We start from the raw sequence: 18,161 nt of genomic DNA on the forward strand, positions 1-18,161 counted from the left end.
TTTGTCAGATATAGGCAAGTTATTTAGGTTTTTGAATTAAGGGAGATTATTCGATGTATAAAGTTTGAAACTAGTGCATAGAAGATCAAGATCGATGTTTCCAAAAAGTAGCCAGGGAAGTGACTATATGGAAACATTATGGTCCGTTTATAAGCTCGAGCTGTGCTATTACCATTTATGGTTTTGGTAGTCTTTAAATATAAATAAGTCTTGGTTTTGCATTTGACAAAATTAACAGTGGAAAAATGAAATAAAATTGAATAAAAATCATAGATATCAGAAGATGACCCGAGAAGCAAATCGGTGAATTGTGCAATTCACTTGTGACGACAGTGGTGGTTCACGGACACAAGGCCATGACAATAGAGCGGTTAAGCTTTCCCACAAAGTAATGGTTAATTTCCTGTAGCAAAAATGATTGTGAGTGATAGTGATGATTCCAACGGTGATGATGAATCTATCGACGGTGATGTTGATTATATCGGTTACGATATTTACGATCGAGAAATAATTGGTATGGCGACGGTGATGTGAGTGTTTGATGGGCTGAAACGGAGGTGGCGTGAATTAAGGTTCTGATGTGGTTAATCGAGCAAAGAGAGGAATCCTCGATGGCAACGACTATTGTCACATTTTTGTGTGTTTAATGTTGATGTATAGATAACAAATTAATTAACAACGTATATAATATGTTAGCATATAAGTTAAAAGAAAAGAAAAACCGTTTAAAAAAATCTTCTATATATTAAAAGATAAACATTTTTGAAGAAATACTCACGTGTCATCAAAAAGTTTTGTGCTTAATTTATTACTTACCCTTAATATTATATAATATTATATAAAAATATCATTATTATTCAATTTATTTACATATACAATATTTTGTTCCTATAAATTCTAAAATTGGTAAATATGATTCAAATATAAATAAATATTATCTCCTACATGTTTTCAAAATTATTTTCAATAACATGAGATGTAAAAAATATGTATTTAAATCATATTTACAAAAATATAAATAATATTATTTCTTATTGTTTGAAATTTTTTAACAAAAAAAATTGAAATTAATTTTGAATAAAAGATATTGGAAAATCTTTAAAAAACAATTTGACAACATTTTAAATTTATTGTAAACTATAAAATATTTGAACTTATGCAAATCCTAATTTTCAGTTTTCCATATAGAAAATTTCTGATATATAAGACTAACTTATATTAAAGATTCCTTCATTTCAAAATTAACATATTAAAAAATAAAAAATCTTATATATTTTTAATATTATTTCTTAAAAATTTCGAGGGACAGATTTTTATAGATAAAAAAATATTATACCCCTTATGGAGTATGGCTACCGGGACGGATTTGACCCGCTTAAGAATTTAGATCATTCGTTTTGAGAAGTTTTAATCTTTTTGATGGTTTTTATCCGTTTCATAATTTTACAAATTTTATACAATTCTGATTAGTCACTAATTCGGTAAACGTTAGATTCGGGTATGTTGCTTTGTGAATCTTAATTTTATGCTAAAACTTTTATTATTTCAAAAATCACAAATTGAATGAAACCAAACTAATATAAATTTGAGATGTAAATGATTTAACAAATAATTATATCTATAAATGTAACTCTATGTGTACATAATATATTACAAACTTTATATTAAATATAGTTTTTGATAATATATTTCAAACTTTATATTAAATATAGTTTTTGAAATTAATCACGCACGTATGTGCGGATCCGTACCTAGTAACATTTGTTTTGTAAATAATTACATTGGAGTTAAAAACAAAATTAATCATTTACGAAAGGGGTATAACTTATTTTAGTACAAACACGCGGATCCCTGGTCGGAATTATCAATAATGAAACATAATGTAATATAAAAATAAAGTTCGGAAGTGTTTGTTAAAATGGTCCGTTAGTTAGGTGGTATAGGTAATGGTTTCACGTGTAGGAGGCCTCCTGTTCGATCCCCCGATCCTCTTAATTTTTTAATTTAAGTCAACTATTCATGTATTAATATTTGTAGACATTGACGAGATTTGGAGTCATAAATTATGAAAATGTGATTAATTATTATGGGATTTCATTTTTTGCCATAAGTAAAACAAAACAAAAATTATGGAAATGTGTTTAAGTAGGGATAAGTTTTTTAAAGTGGTTGCTATATTTGTATCCTGATTTATACAGAAAATTTTAATTTAATTCTTACCAATTATAATTTCAATTATCAATTTATGCCGAAATCATATCTGAAATTTTAAATTTGACCAGTTATAGCTTCCTTTATTTTTATTTTGAGGATCTTAGAAATTTAATTACTAATCTTCGAAATATATTTGCTTAGATTTTTTTGTTAAAACTAAACTTGCCGAGTACTCTTCATTCATCTATATAAAGAAAAGATTATTTCAACCATTGATACCCATTGTTTAAGGTTTTGACTTTCTCTACAATTGAGATTTTAGTTAACGTTTCTTTTATTATATTTTATTTTTCATAACATTTTTTCAACACTGACCTAATTTTTTATATTGTAGAATATGATCTGAGATAGTTGGAAAACTATGGGTATTATTAAGGCAGTCTCCAAAATATTTAATTAAAATTCAAGGTATATATCTTATCTTGCTCTTATATTTGGTTGACTTTTTGAGATGGTAATGACATGGGACGTAGACCATATTACCATATTTTAGTCAATCTGCTTTGAATAATTTATCATGTGATTTTACTTTTAAGGATAAAGAGAAGAATACTTTAATATTCATAATCAATTTCATTGTTCTAAGGCTGTCATTTTTTTATAACATAATTTCAGAAAAAAATGATAAGTAGGATGGAAGCTATATTTTTGTACTTCAGAAGTTAGTGTTACTTTTTATCATTATATACTCGATTTTACATAATATTTTTAACGTTTAAGATTTTTAATATGTTTCATATTTAAGATTTTTTATATGTTTCATATTTGTTTCAAAGTTTTTGTTACAAAAACGCATCATATATATTTACACTTGATATAAATTTCATGTTTAATGTTTTTTTTTCCTCTAATTTACGTTTTAAATAATCTTATATCTTTATCTTTTAATATATATATATATATATATATTTTTTTTTGTTTCTTGCAGATGAATGATTTTGTGTAAGCCTCTCTTGATTTGATCCCATCTTCCAAACATTTAAAAATATTAACACTAAATTCTCAACAATAAGAAAATCCTTCTGAATTAATTTTATATTGTATAATTTTGTGATAAAAGAGATTGATATGTCATTATCCTTTTATTTGATATGTAACTTAATGATGAAATAATTTTTTAATTTTTTTAACCATAGTGTTCATAAAGCATAATATATAACATTTATTAAATTATTTATTTAGATATACTAAATTTACTATATTTTCCACTATTTTTCAGTCGTGATGGAACTGGACGAGATTTACCACCCGTAACAAAATTACGTTTAATATTTTCAACAAACACGGGTTGATTTTCGGTACGGTTGCAGTATTCTTACACTAAAAATTTGACAAAACACTGTAAAAGAGTGGCCAACTAATTTTTATGGAAAAATACTACTAGTATACAAATAAAATTTTACGACCTAAAATGGTTAATATTTGATTGAATATATGTTTTACCATTGTTTTTTTGAAGTAATTTAATTTACTAATTAAGTACATATACTTTAAGAAACAATAATGAACGTTTTAAAAAATCCAGTTTATTTATGGTATTAAGACGATAAATAATATATGTCAACTGAAATGGGTAAATTTGAATAATGAAAAAAAACATATTGAATGATTTTTTTTTTAAAAAGGGACATAAATTTTAGATAAAAGTACGAAATCAAAAATATAGGTAAATAAATTCAAGTGTTAGGTTTTCACTAATTCAGATAAAGATTGATATGCGACAGGTAGTTAACTACTTTAGAACGGACACTTTGAATATTTTGTTATTTTTGAAAAATAATTATATAGTTTTTGAAAATTATAATTTTTGGATTATTTCAACTAACTAAATAAAAGAAATATTCAACGGAGAAATATGGTATCCCGTCTAAATTTCTTATCCAATCTCATTTAGTAAATATTGTTTAACGAGTAATTATTTAAAATAGAATGAACATAAGACAAAAAAAATTCCGATGAAGACGAGATGAGACGGGATGAGTCGGGACGAGAGGGGATGGGACGGGACTGGATGTGTTTCACGTTCCAAAGTAAATACCATTAGGGTTAAATTTTTTAAAATTTACATGAAAAAGAACGCACTTGTGCTATAACACCCATGTTAATATAATTCTTAGTCATTTTACAAATTTAAAATTTGTATGAAAATATTTTGTCTCGTGCTGTAGCACGGGTTACTACCTTCAGACGGGTAATTTGAGAATTTTTGGTATTTTAGATAATATTTTGAGAGTTTTGAGAATTATAATTTCTATAGTTAGTAGAAATTAAACATACAAATGGAGAATACATGTGTTTCGTCTAAATTCTTAGCAAAAATTTATTAATAATATTATTATATTGATAATTCTTTAAAATAAATTGGTTATGGGACATAAAATTTCTAATGGGATGGATCAGAACGGGAAAAGGATGAGATGGGACAAGACGAGATCTAACACTCCGTAACAAAATTACTTTAACATTTCATCAAACACGGGATGTCTTTGATTATTATGGATGGATTGAAAAAAAAATAATTTTATATTTTCCAGCTAATGAAGATGATGATCACGTTTATTTTCGGTACGGGTTGCGGTATTCTCCATATACACCAAAATATTGACAAAACACCGTGAAAGAGTGGCCAACTAATTTTAATGAAAAAAATATTACTATTATAAAATTTAAATTTTCCAACCGAAAAAGGTTTATTATTTGATTGAATATATACTTTACCAGTATTTTTTTAAGTAATTTAATTTACTAATTGAGTACATATACTTTAAAAAACAATAATTAAATTTTGAGAAAATTCCAGTTTATTTATGGTATTAGGACGAGAAATAGTATATGTAAACTGAAACGGGTAAATTCGAATAATGAAAAATAATATATTGAATAGTTTTTTTAAAAAGGGACATAAAATTTAGATTAAAGTACAAAATAAAAAAATATAGGTAGATGAATTTAATTATCAAGCTTTCACTAATTTGGATAAGGATTAACGACTTTGGAACGGGCACTTTAAAATTTTTGGTATTTTTGAAAATAATTATATAGTTTTTGAAATTATAATTTTTTGGATAATTTCAACTAACTAAATAAAAAAATCAATAGAGAACTCATGTATCCCATCTAAATTTCTTACCCAATCTCTTTTAGTCAATATTGTCTATTGAGTAACTATTTAAAAGAGAACGAACATAAGACAAAATTCTGATAGATACGGAACCAGACGGGACTGGATGAGACAAGGCAAGATGAGACAGGATGAGACGGGACGAGGGGTGATGAGTTGGGACGTGAGGAGATGGGACATGACTTGACGTGTTTCCAATTCCAGAGTAAATAAGTTTATGCTTAATTTTTTTAATTTAAATGAAAAATAACGCTTGTGTACTATAGCACTTGTGTACGCACATTTACTATAGCACCCGTATTAATATAATTTTGGTCATTTACTAATTTAAAATTTATATGAAAAAATTTATCCCGTGCTGTAGCATGGGTTACTACCTAGTTATCATGTAAGTAAATATACTAATGTATAAAATAACGTAATAACTAAACTATAAAAGTATACAAACATATTAATAGTATAATTTTAGCTAATAACATACATATAATAACTGATTTAACACAATACATATAAATTTACCAAAACATTTATAAAATTATCGCGATAAAATGAGATTTACTGTATTAATCAAATAGTAATAATTGATCATTCTTATATTGATATACGATAATTCTATCTTATTATATAAAGTTTAGTTCTCAAAGTTACTAACTCACTTTTTGTAACTCACTAGATCATGACCAGTGTCACGATCTGGTGAGTTTTTAATTTTGATCTATGATCGTTAAAACTAATACATGATTTTAACACGTAACAAGTAACTAATCTGAAATTTTGACATATGTAAAAGTTAATATTTAATAAGAGATTTAAGATTACGATAAAAACAATAAAATTGTTCCAAACAATATTAATAATATTAAAAAACACTATTAAAAAATTACAAAAATTAAGCAATTTTTTTAAAATAATTATAAGGAGATTATATAAATATAATTCATAAAATTCAAATTATAAATTTTTTTACATATTTTAATTTTAAGTTATTAATTCTACAAAAAAATAGAAAAGGGATTAAGAAAAATATACATAAAATTATTAATTCTAATAAATGTAAAATACACACTTCTATATAAACATAGATCATTTCATATTATTCATCTAACAAAATAATTTATTCAAAAATATTGCTTTCAAGTTTCTTCTATTGGTGAAATTTTTTAAAGAGAAATACCCTAAAATAGCACTTAAACAAGTTTTATGGACAATTAGAGCACACATTCCATAAATTTCCAAAAATAGCACAATTTAAAATATTAAAATATTTAAAATTAATTTTTAGAATTTTTTTTTAGGTTTGGTTCTCAATTCAAATATAGGGTATAGTTTTGAGGGGTAGGGTTTAGTATTTTGAATTTAGGATTTAATTTTGAAAGATTAATTAGTGCTATTTTTGGAATTTTGAGATGTTGTGATAAGTTTGGAAAAAACTTATTTTGGTGCTATTTTTGAGAATCTCCCTTTTTTAAATGGGAAGACAAATTTTCCTTATTCTATATAACCAAAATATACTATTTTGGTGCTACTTTCTCCTTTTTCAGTTTGGAATAGGTAAGATTAATATGTTGACCCAAAAAAATGAAGATTAATATTTGCATCTTCTTTTTCTAATACTGTATTTAAAATTTATTGTAGTAGTTTTAGATTGTTTTATTTAACATATTAATTGTAGTAATTTATTTAACATATTAAATTTACTGTATTTTATCAACCTAATGGTTGGATAAAATAGGCTAATCAAACACAAGCTTACAACAAACATAGATATATTGGAAAAACATTAATCATTGTTGATAGATCTATAGGAGCTTAGAGATCGAGCCTACATCATGGTGTGTTAAAGAAACTTGCATAAATACATTGAGAAATTTAATATTAGTTACTATCAAAAGATTTTGTGATGTTGGAAAAGGGTCTTTAGTTTCAGTGGTTGTTGGAGCAAGCCACTTTAAGATAGCTAAAAGACGTAAACATGTTCTCTCGACACAGGGGAGGGCAGAGCCGAGATTCTCTCTATGGTGGAGGAGGTTGGACGCAAAGTTATCTTCCCAAGGGAGGAAAGGTTAACTACAAGAAAATGTCGTAAAGATAGCATATGAATATAGCGTTTTTTCCCTTCATGCTATAGTTAACATACTGGCGTATTTTAGATAGCGTTTGGGTAACTGTAAACGCTATATTATGTTTTTAGAAGTTACAGTTTTGTTGAAGCGTATCTTACATATAGCATTACAATGTTTAAAACGCTGTCTTTAATTTAGGCGGAAAAATTATTTTCATTTCCTGGCTAAGTACTTAGCTAAAAAACCAAGCGCCCAATTTTTTCATTATTCCCTCTTACCTTTGTCGAAATATCTCACATTCTTTTCTTTTGCTTCTCTGTTCATGAGCTAGGGTTTTTCATTTTCTTTCCTTTGATTCTTAGATTCTTGTTGAAAATCTCACATTCTTAGATTCTCTATCTCTAAGAAGTTCTTTAGCTCTCTCCGAAATACTCTTATCTCTCTCAGATAGTCTGTCTGCAAATTTATCGAAATCGAAGGTACATATTTGGATTGAATTCTTATAATCGTATGTTGGGTAATCGATTTTGGGTTTCGAGATGTGTATATCCGTTTTCTTTTCGACAAATTAGACAAGTTTTTAGGATTTCTGTTTCAATTTTTTAGGGTTTTATTCGTTTCAGTTTGGATTTCGATCGATTTAGTTCTGTTTCAATTTTTTAGGTTTCAGTTTTAATTTTTTGGGGTTTCTGTCAAATTTTAAGGTTTCGATTTGTTTTGTCTGATTATAATCGATTCTTCTTTACAAGATTATTATGGTTTCAATTGGTTTCAGTTTTTAAGGTATCAATTTAGTTTTGTCTAACTATAATCGACTCTCCTTTTGCAGGTTCTCCCTTTGCAGTCTCTTCTTTACAAAATCCTAGCTATCTATAGGTAATTTCAGTTTTATATGTATCTTCATTGAGTTCAGAAGTGTATTCTATAGTATGTATCTCTGTTGGTTTATTGAGTTTGAATCTGTCTGATATAAGAATCTACTGTCACAAATGTATTTATCCGTTTGACTATGGAGTTGTGTAACATGGACAATTCTTGGGTTTGGCTTCCAAGGTATGGTTTTATATTATATCATCTGGTGATTAGGGGTATGGACATGATGTACAAGAGGAGTAGATGTTGGATTAACCATGGGGAGACAAAGGATTTAACAAGAGGTGATGATCCAACTTCGGAATTTGAAGCTTATGAATTGTTTAGAGCTGCTTTCTTTGATGGTGATGACAATCCACAACCCCAGAATGACAATGCAGATCAGAGTGACAATGCAGATCAGCATGAAGAAGATTCAGAATTTATGAAAAAGTTGAAAGATGCTGAGACGCCACTCTACTCCAGCTGTTCTAAGTACACTAAAGTGTCTGCTATCATGGGGTTGTACCATATTAAAGTTAAGAGTGGGATGTCAGAAAATTATTTCGATCAACTTCTAAAGATGCTTCACGACATGCTACCTGGAGATAACGTCCTTCCAACATCAACAAATGCAATGAACAAGTTCTTGAAGGTAATTGGTTTTGGTTATGAGAACATTCACGCATGCAAGAACGATTGCATTCTTTATCGGAAGCAGTACAAGGATATGACAAGCTGCCCTAGATGTAGTGCTTCAAGATGGGAGATGTATAAGCATACAAGCGACGAAAAGACAGAGATTCCAGCTAAGGTTCTTAAATGTTTCCCGATAAAGGACAGATTCAGAAGGATGTATAGATCAAAAATGATGGCAGAGGATCTATGTTGGCATTTCAGTAATGCTTCAGAAGATGGAATGATGCGGCACCCGATGGATTCTATAACTTGGGCTCAGGTTAATGATAAATGGCCATAGTTTGCATCTTACCCAAGAAATCTTCGACTTGGTTTGTGTACTGATGGGATGAATCCTTTTGCGATTCAAAACACCAGGTATAGTACATGGCTAGTGTTTCTTGTGAACTACAACATGGCACCTACATTATGTATGAAGGCTGAGAATATAATGCTCACTCTATTATACCTGGTCCAACTGCATCGAGCAACAACATCGACGTGTATCTTCAACCGTTGATAGAAGATCTACAGGATTTGTGGAATGAAGGTGTGGACGTTTATGATGCCTTCGCAAAGGAAACTTTTAATCTTAGAGCTATTTTACTTTGGACAATCAGTGACTATCCTGGTTTAGGGACATTGGCAGGTTGTAAAGTTAAAGGTAAACAAGCGTGTAATGTTTGTGGCAAGGATACACCTTTTAGGTGGCTGAAGTTTAGTAGAAAACATGTCTACTTGAGCAATAGGATAAGACTCAGACCTGGGCATCCTTACAGACGCAAACGGGGTTGGATGACAACACGATAGAAGAAAGGACTGCATGTAGAATTCAAACAGGGGTTGAGATATATGAGCATTTGAAAGACTTTAGGAATGATTTTGGTAGAGCTTTAGATAAGAAAAGTAAAAGAAAGAGGTCTGATTTGTTTGAAGATGATGAACTTTCAAAAGATGAATATGATGAAGACAGTTATCAATGGAGGTGGAAGAAGCGTTCTATTTTATTCGATCTTGATTACTGGAAGGTTAGCATATTTTCTATATAAAATTTATATAAAACAATAGATAACTTTAGTTCTTTACCATTGTCTAACTTAGATCTTTGTTTCCATGTCTTAGGATATGCCTGTTCGTCACAACATTGATGTAATGCACGTTGAGAAAAACGTGTCTGATGCTTTGTTGTCCCTTCTCATGCATAGTGCTAAATCTAAAGATGGCTTAAAGGCACGACAAGATTTAGAAGATATGAGTATTCGGGAATCATTACACTCACAAGTACGTGGGAAGAGAAACTACTTACCACCTGTTGCTTATTGGCTTTCCAAGACAGAAAAAGAGGTTCTGCAAGAGGTTGTCTGAGTTCAGAGGACCAGATGGGTATTGTGCGAATATCGCAAACTGTGTTTCAGTTGATCCTCCTACAATTGGTGGCTTGAAGTCGCATGATCACCATGTGTTACTACAAAACTTGTTACATGTGGCTTTAAGAGGACTACTGCCAACTGGACCTAGGATTGCAGTGACTAGAATATGCAACTTCTTCAATCAATTGTGTCATCATGTGATAGACCCAGAGAAGTTTATATCGTTGGAGGCTGAGGTTATTGAGTCATTGTGCCAACTGGAGAGGTTCTTTCCTCCTTCCATGTTTGATATCATGTTCCATCTTCCTATTCATCTAGCAAGGGAGACACGGTTGGGTGGGCCGGTCCATTTTAGATGGATGTATCCTTTCGAGAGGTACTGGGTAATGTTTTTTAAAATCTCTTTTAATTATTTGATGTGATGAAAACTGACACTTATTTGTTTGATATGTAGGTATATGAAAACCCTCAAGTCATATGTTAAGAATTATGCAAGACCAGAAGCTTGTATGGATGAGGAATACATGGCAGGAGAATGCATTGCCTTCTGTTTGGAGTTTCTAAAGTCTTCTGTACCAGCACTGGGAGCTGCAGTCCGTAATGAAGATCTTGATCCAGATGAGCACATCCTCGAAGGTCGTCCAATTAACAAGTCTAAATCAATTGTACTTACAGAGAAAGAGCGGGAGATAGCACATAGATATGTTCTGATGAACACAACAATGTTTACTCCATATGTTGAGTAAGTAAATCAACATTTTCTTTCATTGTTTTCATGTTTCACTTTTACAAATATCTACGTAACACTTTTGAAAAAAATTTGGACATTTTATATAGTATGCACTTGGAAGAATTACAAGCTAAGGATGTGCACTGCAGAAGAAATGAAACTCTTTTATGGAAATTGCATGGAGAGAAGTTTACGCAATGGATTAAAGAGAAGGTATGCAGTTAGATAAAGATACACATCTTATTAAAATTTCGACTATCCAAATTATCTCTAAATACTTGTTTTTCTTCTGAGTTTTCATTAGATCCTAAGTAACTCAAAAGACCATTCTAAGCAGCTAAGGTGGTTAGCCTTTGGACCAAGACAAGAAGCTCAGACATTTAAGGGATACATATTGAATGGACATCGATTTCACACAAATGAGTTAAAACGGAAGACTCAGAACAGTGGATTATCCTATGAAGCGTTCACGATATGTCGATCTAGTGCAAGAGATACAAATCATAAGGCGGACATTGTGACATACTATGGAGTTATAGAAGATATCATCTTGCTGGACTACCACATGTTCCAGATCCACTGTTCAAGTGTAGATGGGCAAACAAAGGGATTGGTGTGAAGGAAAAAGACGACTTTACGCTTCTCAACTTGCATATAAACCAGTCTGCATTTCGACAAGATCCATATATTATGTCGTCTCAAGCAAAATAAGTTTTTTATTCCTGAGAAGATGACTCATCCCCTTGGTATGTAGTTATGAAAGCGCCACCAAGGGGTTATCATGAGTTGGAGACAGATGGAGAGCACCACCATCATCTAGTCAGCAGTTTGAAGATTTGTTGAATCAATCTTCTGATGATGATGAGAGTTACTGTGTTAGGGAAGATTGCGAAAGAGTATTAGTGAAGGATTAGTAAATATAGGCTTAGTAGTTAGTATTTATCAGTAATGATCTACAAATTGTGGCTAAGTTTTTTCCTTCTTGTTTTGTTTGCAGAAAACATGACTAAAATAACCACTCCTAAGAAAACCAGACGTAGCAAGCGTCAGCAAGGCATTGAGGTTACACCTCTTGAGGTGAAAACAGCCAAGAGATTGAGGAAACATGCTAAACCAGTAGAAGATGAACATTCCGAACAACAACAAGGAACTGAATCAGAAGATGAACCACTAGTAGAAGAAGAAACTGAACCAGTATTAGAAGGAGTAAAGAAATCTGTACCACCATCTGAAGAACCTGAAGTAGAAGGAGTAGAGAAAGAGATTGAGAAAGACGTTGAACAAAATGGAGAAGATCAAGAAGCTGAACAACATGAAACTGCAGGAAATTCACCTGAAGAATGTTTAACAGAACAATCAAAGAAGAAGAAGAAGAGGAGAACTAGAGGACCCACTAGGATGAGAAAAGTGGCTAAAAGCCATGAGGACAAAGTAGATGTTGAATTTAACAGCCTCGGTGACCATGTTGGGAAGGGATCAGTTACACTTTCATCTTTTCTTGGAGCTCTTGTAAGGGAACATGTACCAGTACTTATAGATGATTGGAGGCACTTGGATGAAAAGACAAAGGATACAATGTGGGAAGAGATTCAAGTACAAATGTTATTTGCTATTTTACTTTGTGTTTTACTTTATGCTGTTAACAAGTTTTTATGATAACATTGGATAAATTGTTGTAGGGGAGGTTCAATTTGACCGAAGAATGGCAAAAGAGTTCAGTGCTAATGCAAATGGGGTGCTCATGGAGGGCTACTAAGTCTAGGCTAATTCGAAAACTGTGTGCTACAAGGAGCAAGGAAGATATACGAAATTTGAAACCAAGCAACATTCCCAGTGAATCAGCATGGTTCAAGTGGGTGAAGAGTAGAACTAGCCAATCTTTCAAGGTTTGCTTTCAAGAACATTATTTAGTTATGTTCGGTTTATTTATATCTAATATATTGGAATGACTTTTATAGGAACAAAGGGATCAGTACAGGTCTTTGAGGAGAAAGCAGATTCCACACACAACCAGTCGCAAAGGAATGGTTCACCTTGCTCATGAAATGGTATGTCTATGTTATGATGAATTGTATTCATGAGTTATATCCTATAAATAGTGACTGTGATTACTTCTTAATATAAATAATTTATTTGGTACTTGTAGAAGAAAAAGGCATCTGACCCGAGTAAGATTACTAGAAGCAAGATCTGGATAGCTGGGCATACGGCATACCCATGCAGATGGAAGACCTCTTAAACCAGAGTTTGAACAAACAATTGTAAGAAGTTCTTAAATCCATCTGTTAATTTTACTTGGTAATGTATATTGATGCATTAACAAAATTTTAAACTAGGAACAAATTAAATCGCTTGGAAGTGAGATAGGCTCAAACTCCAATGTTAGTCTTAAGGAAGATGTTGTGAGTCAAATTCTAGGGAAAGATAAGAGTGGAAGAGTCAGAGGAATGGGCGGAGGAGTTACTGCTACCAAGCTAGCGTTCTTACAGCCCAGAGATGCACATGTGCAGAAGATTGAAGCTAGACAAGCAGAACAGGTGAGCGAGATTGCTGATTTGAAACACATAGTTCGTTTAATATTCAAATGTGGTGTTCATTTCCTGGTAAGATGTACTATTGAAAATATTATTGTTTGTATATTCTCAGAGACAACAAGATGATGGTGCATATTCGGACACCACTGATAAGAACAAAGAAGGACCACAATGTCAGATACTTTTGTATTTAGATGAAGATTTTGTTGTTGCTTAGGGAGAACTATGCTCTCTTCAACCAAGTTACAAGATTGGCCGTATGCCTATTGGTCATGATGCGGCAGATATACTTGTGACCTTTGTATCAGATAAAAATGCATCTCTATGGAGGCCTACACAAACTGTCAACTCGATTGGCCAGGCTCTATGAACCAAAATTTCATGGCCATTTGATAAGATAATTTTGGACACTATGGACTCTTCAACTGGAAACAAGGGCGCTGATGCATCGGTAAAGTTCTTATGTTATAGTTTGCAAGTTTATGGTAATATATAAATGCTTATTGGTTAGGTGACACATGAATTATGTTTTTGCATGACTTGTTTAGGCCACAACCATAATGAAAAATAGATTACAGCTTTTTGATTGGAATTTGGGTGGTGAGGTAGTTGTTGAGGCACATATGATTTCAACTGACCCTAAACAGTTGCTGAATAAAATTCCTTTAGGTCTGAATGCTGCGATGGTGAATATTGTAAAAGTGATTAACAAAAATGCTTTCCTATGGAGACCACCAAGTGAAGACATTTCTGTGATGGGTGATGCACTGTTTGAGAACATAGCATGGCCGCTTACTAAGCTGTTTAAGAATAAGAAACATGGAATGGAGGATGCAGAATCTGATAGTGAATCAGATGTTAATAAAGAAGGATCAATTCCTAACAGAGCAGTAGCATCAAATTCTAATGGAGCAGGATCATCAGTTTATAAAGGAGCAGGAACAAAAAGTTCTAATGGAGCAAGAACATTAGGTTCTAAAGGAGTAGAACCAGCTAAAGAATCATCACCTAAGGTAAAACTCTAATACATTTATCTTTTACATGATGTGTTGTATAGTTGTGTGATTGTGATTAAGTACTTTATGCAATTTAATTTGTAGAGTGCAAGTAACAGCTCCAACAATTGCAACTTGTCTAAGAAGAAATGCTTCCTCATAGATTTCTTTGGATCGGGAAAAACAGTTGCAGAAGGCCGAGTTTGTTCAACCAATCCAAACGACATTGTCCACTGCATTCCATTGGGTCCAAATGCCACCAAAGTTTGGGTTGACGTCTGTAAGATTGGGGATGCACGAGTATGGAGACGAACTTCTGAATTCGAGATTCTTGCTAATGCATTAGGTACTACTGTTGCTTGGCCTAATGGCAACATTGTTTATATGTGAACCTTTCTCTTATGGTGGATTAATTGTGTTGGATAGTGGAACTTGTTCGGCTAGTAGAACTTCTTGTATTTGTACTTGTGGAACCTTTCTCTTGTATTTCATGATTGTGGCTATATGAACTTTTTTTTATAGATATTGTTGGTTTGACAAATGACAGGGTGTTTATCTAATAAGCAAAATATAACAGAGCTAATTAATATAAGAAAAACAAAATCTGGGGTACAATAAAAATAATAATACAAAATAAATGCTATGAAACAATAAATAATAACGAAGATTAATTGCTATTATAAAGTATACAATAGCAATAAAGAAAACACAATCTAAAAGATAACTAATATAGCATAAGGTAAAACCGCTATGTAAAGTGCCATATCTATTATAATGGGCACAGACATAGCGTTTGTTATAACGCTATGCTTTCCTGTTATAGTGTTTTCCGGACGATATATATGTGACATTTTCTTGTAGTTATCTCCCCAAGGGAGGAAGGCATATCGAAAGTTCTCTCTATGGTGGAAGAAGTTGGACGCAATGTTATCTCCATAAGAAAGGAGGGCAGAGCCAAGATTCTCCCCATGGTTAGTCATACACTATTGTGATGTAATTTATTTTTTATTCAAAATATTTTTTGAGCCAACAATTTTAGTAATTAAAGAAACTATGTAAAAGTGAAAATAAAGAGACATATAATATTTGGCTTAATTTGTTCATATAGACATTTTCTATGTAGTGGTAAATAATATATTTATAACATACAATATATCTAGATGCAAGAGCGAATCTACATTGATAGTGGGTGGGGCACGTGCCCCACATTAAGTTAAAATATTTCTTAACAGAGTAATAGAGGTTGTAGTCTCCTAGCTCATTTAGTAATAGTGTGCCCACACGTAGTCTAAGAGTGCCCAAGTTTGAACTCTCAACTTGATGTCTTTTTTGTTTCATTATTATTGTGTGCATTTTCAATATTCAATTGTATTATTTTCTTAAATAAAAATGTGTGTTATACTGAGTCCTATATATATTTAGTATATTACTAATTCTATTTTAGCTTTTAACAAATTTTAAATCATCATTTTAATAGTAAAGACTACATCTGCATTTTTAAAATTGGTCAAATTAGTAATTTAGTAAAACATTTATCATCTACTTTGTAATTCATTTCATATTTTAGAGTTTAAATTTGTGTGACATATTTAGATATGTGAATGAAAATGATAAATTTTTGAATATAAATGATAATTTTTCAAATTACTTTTCTAACTATATCTAGATTTATAGATTAGTATATTTGAAAACCAAAATAGATGATATGTTCAAAATAAAAATTATTTAATATATTATTATTAATTATAACATAATCTATGCCCCACCCAAATTAGTAATCTGGATCCGCCACTGCCTAGATGTAAAAAAATATAATTTTAATGGTAATATACATAAAATATTTGTATTTTTTTTTTTGGTCAAAACATAATATATTTGTATATGGATATAAATCATTGTGTTATAATATATATATATATATATATATATAAATAATATAAAATAAAGTTTAATATATTTTCATTAAATTAAATTTTATTTACACATATTAGACGAATCCTTATCTAATAGATTATATATTCATGACTCGAGTTAATAGGAACGTGTGCACATCACGTGAAAAAAGAGTCAGAGAACATAGGTTTTCCTTTTCCTTTTTAGAATAGGTTTTAATTTTTGAAAATCTATATGCTATAAGCAGGGCCGGCCCAGTGAAATTTGTGGCCCAATACAAAACAATTACTTTTTAATGGATTTTATAGATAAAAAAATAAAAGTGAAACTAAATCTTAAAATTTCGGAAAATGAGGCCTATTTTTGCAATAAAAAGTAGATAAATTTAAAACTTGAGGCCAAATCTATAACTTTCATAAAATTGAGGCCTATTTTTGCAGTAAAAATATTTTTTGAGGCCTATTTTTGTTACTAAAAATCTAAAAAAATATGGAGGCCCAACATCTATGTGTCATAAGAATGGGTGAAAGGCCGGGCCTGACTATAAGTAACGTGGCATAATTTTCTAGGGTTAAGCAGAAGATGACATGGAGTTTACGAATCTATACTTTGGTAATATGCATCAAGTAGATCAATTGTCGTATCTTACAAGCGCCATTGTTTCTTCCTTCAAAATTCTCTTGAATGAGCTTTGTATAGTTAAACAACACTTATCGACTAGATTTTACGTTTGAAAACATTAACAAACTTACCATGCATTCCACTAGTATGGCAAAGTATTTACTTTTGGTTAGTAAATCTCCTAAAATATATGAAAAGGAGTACCCGGCGAGGCTGCTGAGTGGCGAAGATGTATAGATTTCATATCAGGTTCTTGTATTGGTCAATCTTTTTCATATCCTACGGAGTCCGATTTTTCCTGATGAAGTCCGTAAGAGATGCAGCAAAAAATACTCAAAGCACAACCCATGCACTTTTGAGTTACGATGGGGAGACTGTTATTCATCAATATGGCAAACAAGCTTGCTCCTGTTATTGATCCTCCTTCAGGAATTGATTTAACATAATTATATTCACAAAATAGAATAATATATATGTAGCTCTCTATTACTAAAAGCTAAAGCAGCAAATGAGTGGACATACTATGCACAATTGGCAATTTATAGCATTTTTAGTATTGCTTCACCCTTAATTAAGATTTTCATCTAGTTAACTATATGATAGCCGTGTTATTGATATAAGTGGGTTATCGATATAAATCAATAAGTTGACCACTGTTACTTTTTTCGTTGGCGTTTATCAATATACATTGCATGATAACATATAAATTGACCACTGTTACTTTTTTTTCGTTGGCGTTTATCAATATACATTGCATGGTAACTTTTTTATTTATTATACACTATAGTAAGTTATATCAATTTTAGGATCGATATAACTTGGTTATCGATATAACTTCGATATACATTGTCTAATACATTTTGTTATCATACACTATAATAAGTTATATCAACTTCGGTATTCGATATAATTTGGTTATCGATATAACTAAGTTATATTAGTTAACAAGGTTATCATATAGTTAACAAGTTCATCTACTGTAGTCAACTTATTAACTTATATCGATAACAAACTTATAGCGACAACAAGGTTATTATCATACAGTTACCAATCATATGCTGCATGTAGTGGAAGATTTGGACTTTAGGTG

The 18,161-nt window shown here is 30.9% G+C and overlaps 1 pseudogene; it reads left to right on the forward strand.

Moving 5' to 3' along the window:
* The first annotated feature begins 9,172 nt into the window (after positions 1–9,172).
* LOC147934597 (uncharacterized) lies at positions 9,173–11,942 on the forward strand (annotated as a pseudogene).
* Positions 11,943–18,161: the final 6,219 nt, after the last annotated feature.

The sequence above is a fragment of the Camelina sativa genome, chromosome 11 (assembly GCF_030686135.1).
Source record: "Camelina sativa cultivar CO46 ecotype springtype chromosome 11, ASM3068613v1".
NCBI classification, from domain to species: domain Eukaryota; kingdom Viridiplantae; phylum Streptophyta; class Magnoliopsida; order Brassicales; family Brassicaceae; genus Camelina; species Camelina sativa.